The 9405-nt window shown below is 43.6% G+C and overlaps 1 non-coding gene across 1 annotated transcript; it reads left to right on the forward strand.

The window, feature by feature from the left end:
• The first annotated feature begins 287 nt into the window (after positions 1–287).
• On the forward strand, positions 288–401 carry LOC140274256 (U5 spliceosomal RNA). Its single transcript, XR_011908226.1, has one exon. It is a non-coding gene; the product is annotated as a U5 spliceosomal RNA (small nuclear RNA).
• Positions 402–9405: the final 9004 nt, after the last annotated feature.

Here is a 9405-nt window from a genome sequence, read left to right on the forward strand (position 1 = left end):
AGCCGAGTGTGGGCTAACCAGGAGAATTGCTTGAAAGAAATGCGACCCCGAATGAGCGGTCAGAACAAAGCCTCAATACGGGATTCTCGTGGTGTTTTTGTTGCTGCCTTGTCTTTTGCACAGAGTAAAAGACATGGCAGCCATCGAATAGGGCCCGATTGTTCCTACTTGGTCAGCCGAGGAGCAAGGGGGGGGGGGAGCAAGTGTCTCAACCAAGCAAAGCTCACCATGGGGAAGGTGGCTATGCCAACAAGCCTGATGCCCTGCTCCCGCAGTGACGGATAATCGTACTCTGGTTTCTCTTCATAACGTACAAGTCTTTCGCCTTTTACTAAAGATTTCTGTGGAGAGCAGCACTAATGAGTTGTTTCTATTTTTGGCAGGCTTTACCTTTGCGGGTGAAGCCCTTTCTGTCTGTGCAAAAGAAATCTTGTTACTGTGCAGAGTGACTTCTCTGAGTAGAGTCGCCTTACTTGTTGCGACTGTGCCGATGTTCGAAGCTGGAGTGCAAAGTTGTTGCTTGAATGGTGCTTGCTGGAGCGTGCGGGAGTGCAAAGTTATACCATTTAAAAGGGCTGAAGAGTGCTCAGTGCAGCGGGTGGGCGACACTCTGGCCACCTTGAAAACCGAGGTTACATCCACTACCAGGGGCAGCCCAAGTTCTGCCGCAAGTGTGGTGAGCATGGGCACCTGGTTGAGGCTTGTACCAAGGTGTTATGTGGGAAGAGCAGAGAAATTGGGCAAACTTTTGGAGAGTGTCCAAATGGCAGGAAATGTAATCTCTGTGGAGAATTAAATCACCTCTTCAGAGATTGCCCTAAATCTTTTGCCAACAAATTAAAGACGGTAAAGCCACAGTCAAGCCAACAAAGAGAAGGACCAAAGGTGGCAGTTGGTGAACAAAGTGAAGAGGTTGACCCAATAAATTCAAACTTCCCGCCAAAAGCTTGGATTGGAAGTGAGGAGCAAAAAGGGGAGGGGCCTGTAGAGGCCTCACCACTCAGTGTTGAAGTCTGTGAGAATTCACAGGCAGAGGGTGGAGCTACGCTAAATGAGGAGGAAGAGCAGACAGGTGAGTCTAGTGAAGATACTCACCTCCCCGAAGGTCAACAGAAGGTCAATTTGTTGATAGGCATTCATTTATTTCTTCACTTCTGATGAAGTTTCAACAATAAACAACAAACTTTGTATTATTAGAAAGAACCAGAATCATTCTTCAGGAATCCGAAAATAAGCTCTATTTTATGAGTTATGCACGAATTCGGATTCTCCTATAAAACGAATTCATTAACTCAAACCAAGTTAAGACTGCTTTGTCCTTCATATTTATTCATGTCTAATCAAGTTTCAACGATAAACAACGTTGTACTTTGTAGAATGAGAAAGAACTTCTTCAGCAATAAGCATCTCTCGACATATGACGAAGTACAGATTTTGCTATAAAATTAATTCCTTCTATCAGCCTGACTTAAAACTGTTTGTCCTCCTTATTTATCCACTTCAAATCAAGTTTCAACAAATAAAAAAAAGTTGTAGTTTGAGAAAGTACAACTTAATCTTCAGCAATCAGTATAAAAAGAGGTGCAAATGCCAACCATACATACCTACAAGGTGGAGCGGAAGTATTCAGCTGCAAGTAGGTGTGAATGTTCGACTATAATTTGTAAAAAGCGGGTAAGAAAAGGTTCGAATGCCCGACTATATATTAACAAAAGCGGGAGGAGAGGTCTTCGGATGAGAGTGGGTGAGAATTTCCAACCATAATCTATAAAATACGGTGAAAAAAAATATGTGAATGCCTCATAGAACACTAAAAGCGGAAGTGTTCGGCTGCAAGAAGGTGTGAATGTCCGACTATATTTGGTGAAAAGCAGGTGAAGCAAGGTCTGAATGCCCAACCTTATATCATCAAAAGCGAGATCAGAGGTGTTTGGCTGCAAGAAGGCCATAGTTTTCCAAAAGCGGGTAAGGTGCGAATGTCCGACTAAATATCAACAAAATTTGGGGCGGAGGTCTTCGGATGCAAGTGGGTGTAAATATCCCACCATACAAGTATGGTGGAGAGGAAGCTGTAAATAGCCGACCATAGTTTGGAAAAAGCGGGTAAGAAAAGGTTTGAATGCCCGAACATACACCATCAAAAGAGGGAGCGGAGGTGTTCCGCTGTACGAAGGTGTGAATGTCCGACCATACTTGGTAAAAAGCGGGTAAGAAAAGGTTAAAATACCCGACTGTACACAATCAATAGCGGGAGCGGATGTGTTCGGCTACAAGAAGATGTGAAAGTCCGACCATGGTTTGTAAAAAGCGGGTAAGAAAAGGTGCGAATGTCCGACAATGTATGATCAAAAGAGAGAGCGGAGGTTTTCAGATACAAGAAGGTTTGAATGTCCCACCATAGTTTGTAAAAAGCGGGTAAGAAAAGGTTCGAATGCCCGACTATACACCATCAAAAGCGGGAATAGAGGTGTTCCGCTGTAAGACGGTGTGAATGTCCGACCATAGTTGGTAAAAAGCGGGTAAGAAAAGGTTAAAATACCCGACTGTACACAATCAATAGCGGGAGCGGAGTTGTTCGGCTACAAGAAGTTGTGAAAGTCCGACCATGGTTTGTAAAAACCGGGAAGAAAAGGCTCGAAAGCCCGACTATACACCATCAAAAAGAAGGTTTGAATGTCCATCAATAATTGCTTTAAAACAAGAAAGTAAATTTTCGAATATCAAACCGCACATGATCATAAGCGGGATAGGAGGTGTTCGGCTGCAAGAAGGTGTGAATGTCCACCCATAATTCATGAAAAATGGGTAAAAAAAAAGGTGCGAATGCCTAACAATACATTATCAAAAGCAGGTGTGAATGTCAGATCATAATTTGTAAAAAGCTGATGAGAAAGGGTGAGAATGCCCGACTATACACCATCAAATGCGGGAGCGGAGGTGTTCGGCTCTGAGTAGGTGTGAATGTCCGACCATAATTGCTGAAGAATGTGTTAGAAAAGGTAAGAATGCTGAACCATACATCATCAAAAGCGGGAGAGGTGGTGTTCGGCTGCAAAAAGGTGTGACTGTTCGACTAAAGTTTGTAAAAAGTGGGTAAGACAAGGTGCGAATGCCTGACAATGTATGATCAAAAGCGGGAGCGGAGGTGTTCAGCTGCAAGAAGGTCTAAATGTCCATCAATAATTGCTAGAAAACATGAAAGAAACTTTTCGAAAATCAAACCGCACATGATCATAAGTGGGATAGGTGTTCAGCTGCAAGGTGTGAATGTCCACCCATAATTCCTGAAAAATGGGCAAAAAAAAGGTGTGAATGCCCAACCATACATCATCAAAAGCAGGAGTGGAAGTGTTCGGCTACAAGAAGGTGTGAACGTCCAACCAAAATATGTAAAAAGAAGTTAAGAAAAGGTTCGAATATCCAACCAAACATAATCAAAAGCGGGAGCAGAGCTGTTCGACTGCAAGTAGGTGTGAATGTCAGATCATAATTTGCAAAAAGCTGATGAGAAAGGGTGAGAATGCCCGACTATACATCATCAAAAGCGGGAGCGGAGTTGTTCGGCTGTGAGTAGGTGTGAATCTCCGACCATAATTGCTGAAAAATGTGTTAGAAAAGGTAAAAATGCCGGTCCATACATCATCAAAAGCGAGAGAGGTTGTGTTCGACTGCAAGTAGGTGTGAATGTCCAGCCATAATTACTCACAAACGGGTAAGAAAAGGTAGTAGCCAGACCATATATGATCAAAACAGGGAGCGGAGGTGGTTCAGCTGCAAGAAGGTTTGAATGTCAAACTAAAGTTCAAATATATTAACAAAAGCGGGAGGAGAGGTCTTCGGATGAGAGTGGTTGAAAATTTCCAACCATAATGTATAAAATGCGGTGAAAAAAAAGGTGTGATAGAACACTAAAAGGTGGAGCGGAAGTGTTCGGCTGCAAGAAGGTGTGAATGTCCGACTATATTTGGTGAAAAGCAGGTGAAGCAAGGTCTGAATGCCCAACCTTACATCATCAAAAGCAAGATCAGAGTTGTTTGGCTGCAAGAAGGCCATAGTTTGCCAAAAGCGGGTAAGGTGCGAATGTCCGACTAAATATCAACAAAATTTGGGGCGGAGGTCTTCGGATGCAAGTGGGTGTTAATATCCCACCATACAAGTATGGTGGGTGGAGAGGAAGCTGTGAATAGCCGACCATAGTTTGGAAAAAGCGGGTAAGAAAAGGTTTGAATGCCCGAACATACACCATCAAAAGAGGGAGCGGAGGTGTTCCGCTGTACGAAGGTGTGAATGTCCAACCATACTTGGTAAAAAGCGGGTAAGAAAAGGTTAATATACCCGACTGTACACAATCAATAGCGGGAGCGGATGTGTTCGGCTACAAGAAGGTGTGACAGTCCGACCATGGTTTGTAAAAAGCCGGTAAGAAAAGGTGCGAATGTCCGACAATGTATGATCAAAAGAGAGAGCGGAGGTTTTCGGATACACGAAAGTTTGAATGTCCTACCATAGTTTGTAAATAGCGGGTAAGAAAAGGTTCAAATGCCCGACTATACACCATAAAAAGCGGGAGCGGAGGTGTTCCGCTGTAAGACGGTGTGAATGTCCGACCATAGTTGGTAAAAAGCGGGTAAGAAAAGGTTAAAATACCCGACTGTACAAAATCAATAGCGAGAGCGGAGTTGTTCGGCTACAAGACGGTGTGAAAGTACGACCATGGTTTGTAAAAAGCAGTTAAGAAAAGGTTCGAATATCCAACCAAACATAATCAAAAGCGGGAGCAGAGCTGTTCGACTGCAAGTAGGTGTGAATGTCCAGCCATAATTACTCACAAACGGGGGAAGAAAAGGTAGTATTGCCAGACCATACATGATCAAAACAGGGAGCGGAGGTTCAGCTGCAAGGTGTGAATGTCTGACTATAGTTTGTAAAAAGCGGGTAAGACAAGGTGCGAATGCCCGACAATGTATGATCAAAAGAGAGAGCGGAGGTGTTCGGCTGCAAGGTCTGAATGTCCAACCATAATTTGTAAAAACCGGGTAAGAAAAGGCTCGAAAGCCCGACTATACATCATCAAAAGCGGGAGCGGAGGTGTTCAGCTGCAAGAAGGTGTGAATGTTCGACTAAAGTTTGTAAAAAGCTGGTAAGACAAGGAGCGATGTCCCGACATTGTATGATCAAAAGCGGGAGCGGAGGTGTCCAGCTGTGAGTAGGTGTGAATGTCCGACCATAATTGCTGAAAAATGTGTTAGAAAAGGTAAGAATACTGGACCATACATCATCAAAAGCGAGAGAGGTGGTGTTCGGCTGCAAGAAGGTGTGAAAGTCCAACAATTGTTTGTAAAAAGCGGGTAAGAAAAGGTTAAAATACCCGACTGTACACAATCAATAGCGGGAGCGGATGTGTTCGGCTACAAGAAGATGTGAAAGTCCGACCATGGTTTGTAAAAAGCGGGTAAGAAAAGGTGCGAATGTCCGACAATGTATGATCAAAAGAGAGAGCGGAGGTTTTCGGATACAAGAAGGTTTGAATGTCCCACCATAGTTTGTAAAAAGCGGGTAAGAAAAGGTTCGAATGCCCGACTATACACCATCAAAAGCGGGAGCAGAGGTGTTCCGCTGTAAGACGGTGTGAATGTCCGACCATAGTTGGTAAAAAGCGGGTAAGAAAAGGTTAAAATACCCGACTGTACACAATCAATAGCGGGAGCGGAGTTGTACGGCTACAAGAAGGTGTGAAAGTCCGACCATGGTTTGTAAAAACCGGGAAGAAAAGGTTCGAAAGCCCGACTATACACCATCAAAAAGAAGGTTTGAATGTCCATCAATAATTGCTTTAAAACAAGAAAGTAAATTTTCGAATATCAAACCGCACATGATCATAAGCGGTAGAGGAGGTGTTCGGCTGCAAGAAGGTGTGAATGTCCACCCATAATTCATGAAAAATGGGTAAAAAAAAAGGTGCGAATGCCTAACAATACATTATCAAAAGCAGGTGTGAATGTCAGATCATAATTTGTAAAAAGCTGATGAGAAAGGGTGAGAATGCCCGACTATACACCATCAAATGCGGGAGCGGAGGTGTTCGGCTCTGAGTAGGTGTGAATGTCCGACCATAATTGCTGAAGAATGTGTTAGAAAAGGTAAGAATGCCGGACCATACATCATCAAAAGCGGGAGAGGTGGTGTTCTGCTGCAAAAAGGTGTGACTGTTCGACTAAAGTTTGTAAAAAGTGGGTAAGACAAGGTGCGAATGCCTGACAATGTATGATCAAAAGCGGGAGCGGAGGTGTTCAGCTGCAAGAAGGTCTACATGTCCATCAATAATTGCTAGAAAACATGAAAGAAACTTTTCGAAAATCAAACCGCACATGATCATAAGTGGGATAGGAGGTGTTCAGCTGCAAGGTGTGAATATCCACCCATAATTCCTGAAAAATGGGCAAAAAAAAGGTGTGAATGCCCAACCATACATCATCAAAAGCAGGAGTGGAAGTGTTCGGCTACAAGAAGGTGTGAACGTCCAACCAAAATATGTAAAAAGAAGTTAAGAAAAGGTTCGAATATCCAACCAAACATAATCAAAAGCGGGAGCAGAGCTGTTCGACTGCAAGTAGGTGTGAATGTCAGATCATAATTTGCAAAAAGCTGATGAGAAAGGGTGAGAATGCCCGACTATACATCATCAAATGCGGGAGCGGAGTTGTTCGGCTGTGAGTAGGTGTGAATCTCCGACCATAATTGCTGAAAAATGTGTTAGAAAAGGTAAAAATGCCGGTCCATACATCATCAAAAGCGAGAGAGGTTGTGTTCGACTGCAAGTAGGTGTGAATGTCCAGCCATAATTACTCACAAACGGGTAAGAAAAGGTAGTAGCCAGACCATATATGATCAAAACAGGGAGCGGAGGTGGTTCAGCTGCAAGAAGGTTTGAATGTCAAACTAAAGTTCAAATATATTAACAAAAGCGGGAGGAGAGGTCTTCGGATGAGAGTGGTTAAAAATTTCCAACCATAATGTATAAAATGCGGTGAAAAAAAAGGTGTGATAGAACACTAAAAGGTGGAGCGGAAGTGTTCGGCTGCAAGAAGGTGTGAATGTCCGACTATATTTGGTGAAAAGCAGGTGAAGCAAGGTCTGAATGCCCAACCTTACATCATCAAAAGCAAGATCAGAGTTGTTTGGCTGCAAGAAGGCCATAGTTTGCCAAAAGCGGGTAAGGTGCGAATGTCCGACTAAATATCAACAAAATTTGGGGCGGAGGTCTTCGGATGCAAGTGGGTGTGAATATCCCACCATACAAGTATGGTGGGTGGAGAGGAAGCTGTGAATAGCCGACCATAGTTTGGAAAAAGCGGGTAAGAAAAGGTTTGAATGCCCGAACATACACCATCAAAAGAGGGAGCGGAGGTGTTCCGCTGTACGAAGGTGTGAATGTCCAACCATACTTGGTAAAAAGCGGGTAAGAAAAGGTTAATATACCCGACTGTACACAATCAATAGCGGGAGCGGATGTGTTCGGCTACAAGAAGGTGTGACAGTCCGACCATGGTTTGTAAAAAGCTGGTAAGAAAAGGTGCGAATGTCCGACAATGTATGATCAAAAGAGAGAGCGGAGGTTTTCGGATACACGAAAGTTTGAATGTCCTACCATAGTTTGTAAATAGCGGGTAAGAAAAGGTTCAAATGCCCGACTATACACCATAAAAAGCGGGAGCGGAGGTGTTCCGCTGTAAGACGGTGTGAATGTCCGACCATATTTGGTAAAAAGCGGGTAAGAAAAGGTTAAAATACCCGACTGTACAAAATCAATAGCGGGAGCGGAGTTGTTCGGCTACAAGAAGGTGTGAAAGTACGACCATGGTTTGTAAAAAGCAGTTAAGAAAAGGTTCGAATATCCAACCAAACATAATCAAAAGCGGGAGCAGAGCTGTTCGACTGCAAGTAGGTGTGAATGTCCAGCCATAATTACTCACAAACGGGGGAAGAAAAGGTAGTATTGCCAGACCATACATGATCAAAACAGGGAGCGGAGGTTCAGCTGCAAGGTGTGAATGTCTGACTATAGTTTGTAAAAAGCGGGTAAGACAAGGTGCGAATGCCCGACAATGTATGATCAAAAGAGAGAGCGGAGGTGTTCGGCTGCAAGGTCTGAATGTCCAACCATAATTTGTAAAAACCGGGTAAGAAAAGGCTCGAAAGCCCGACTATACATCATCAAAAGCGGGAGCGGAGGTGTTCAGCTGCAAGAAGGTGTGAATGTTCGACTAAAGTTTGTAAAAAGCTGGTAAGACAAGGAGCGATGTCCCGACATTGTATGATCAAAAGCGGGAGCGGAGGTGTCCAGCTGTGAGTAGGTGTGAATGTCCGACCATAATTGCTGAAAAATGTGTTAGAAAAGGTAAGAATACTGGACCATATATCATCAAAAGCGGGAGAGGTGGTGTTCGGCTGCAAGAAGGTGTGAAAGTCCAACAATGGTTTGTAAAAAGCGGGTAAGAAAAGGTTAAAATACCCGACTGTACACAATCAATAGCGGGAGCGGATGTGTTCGGATACAAGAAGATGTGAAAGTCCGACCATGGTTTGTAAAAAGCGGGTAAGAAAAGGTGCGAATGTCCGACAATGTATGATCAAAAGAGAGAGCGGAGGTTTTCGGATACAAGAAGGTTTGAATGTCCCACCATAGTTTGTAAAAAGCGGGTAAGAAAAGGTTCGAATGCCCGACTATACACCATCAAAAGCGGGAGCAGAGGTGTTCCGCTGTAAGACGGTGTGAATGTCCGACCATAGTTGGTAAAAAGCGGGTAAGAAAAGGTTAAAATACCCGACTGTACACAATCAATAGCGGGAGCGGAGTTGTACGGCTACAAGAAGGTGTGAAAGTCCGACCATGGTTTGTAAAAACCGGGAAGAAAAGGCTCGAAAGCCCGACTATACACCATCAAAAAGAAGGTTTGAATGTCCATCAATAATTGCTTTAAAACAAGAAAGTAAATTTTCGAATATCAAACCGCACATGATCATAAGCGGTAGAGGAGGTGTTCGGCTGCAAGAAGGTGTGAATGTCCACCCATAATTCATGAAAAATGGGTAAAAAAAAAGGTGCGAATGCCTAACAATACATTATCAAAAGCAGGTGTGAATGTCAGATCATAATTTGTAAAAAGCTGATGAGAAAGGGTGAGAATGCACGACTATACACCATCAAATGCGGGAGCGGAGGTGTTCGGCTCTGAGTAGGTGTGAATGTCCGACCATAATTGCTGAAGAATGTGTTAGAAAAGGTAAGAATAATGGACCATACATCATCAAAAGCGGGAGAGGTGGTGTTCGGCTGCAAAAAGGTGTGACTGTTCGACTAAAGTTTGTAAAAAGTGGGTAAGACAAGGTGCGAATGCCTGACAA

Source organism: Leuresthes tenuis, unplaced genomic scaffold (assembly GCF_036924035.1).
Source record: "Leuresthes tenuis unplaced genomic scaffold, fLeuTen1.0.hap1 SCAF_17, whole genome shotgun sequence".
In the NCBI taxonomy this organism is placed as follows: domain Eukaryota; kingdom Metazoa; phylum Chordata; class Actinopteri; order Atheriniformes; family Atherinopsidae; genus Leuresthes; species Leuresthes tenuis.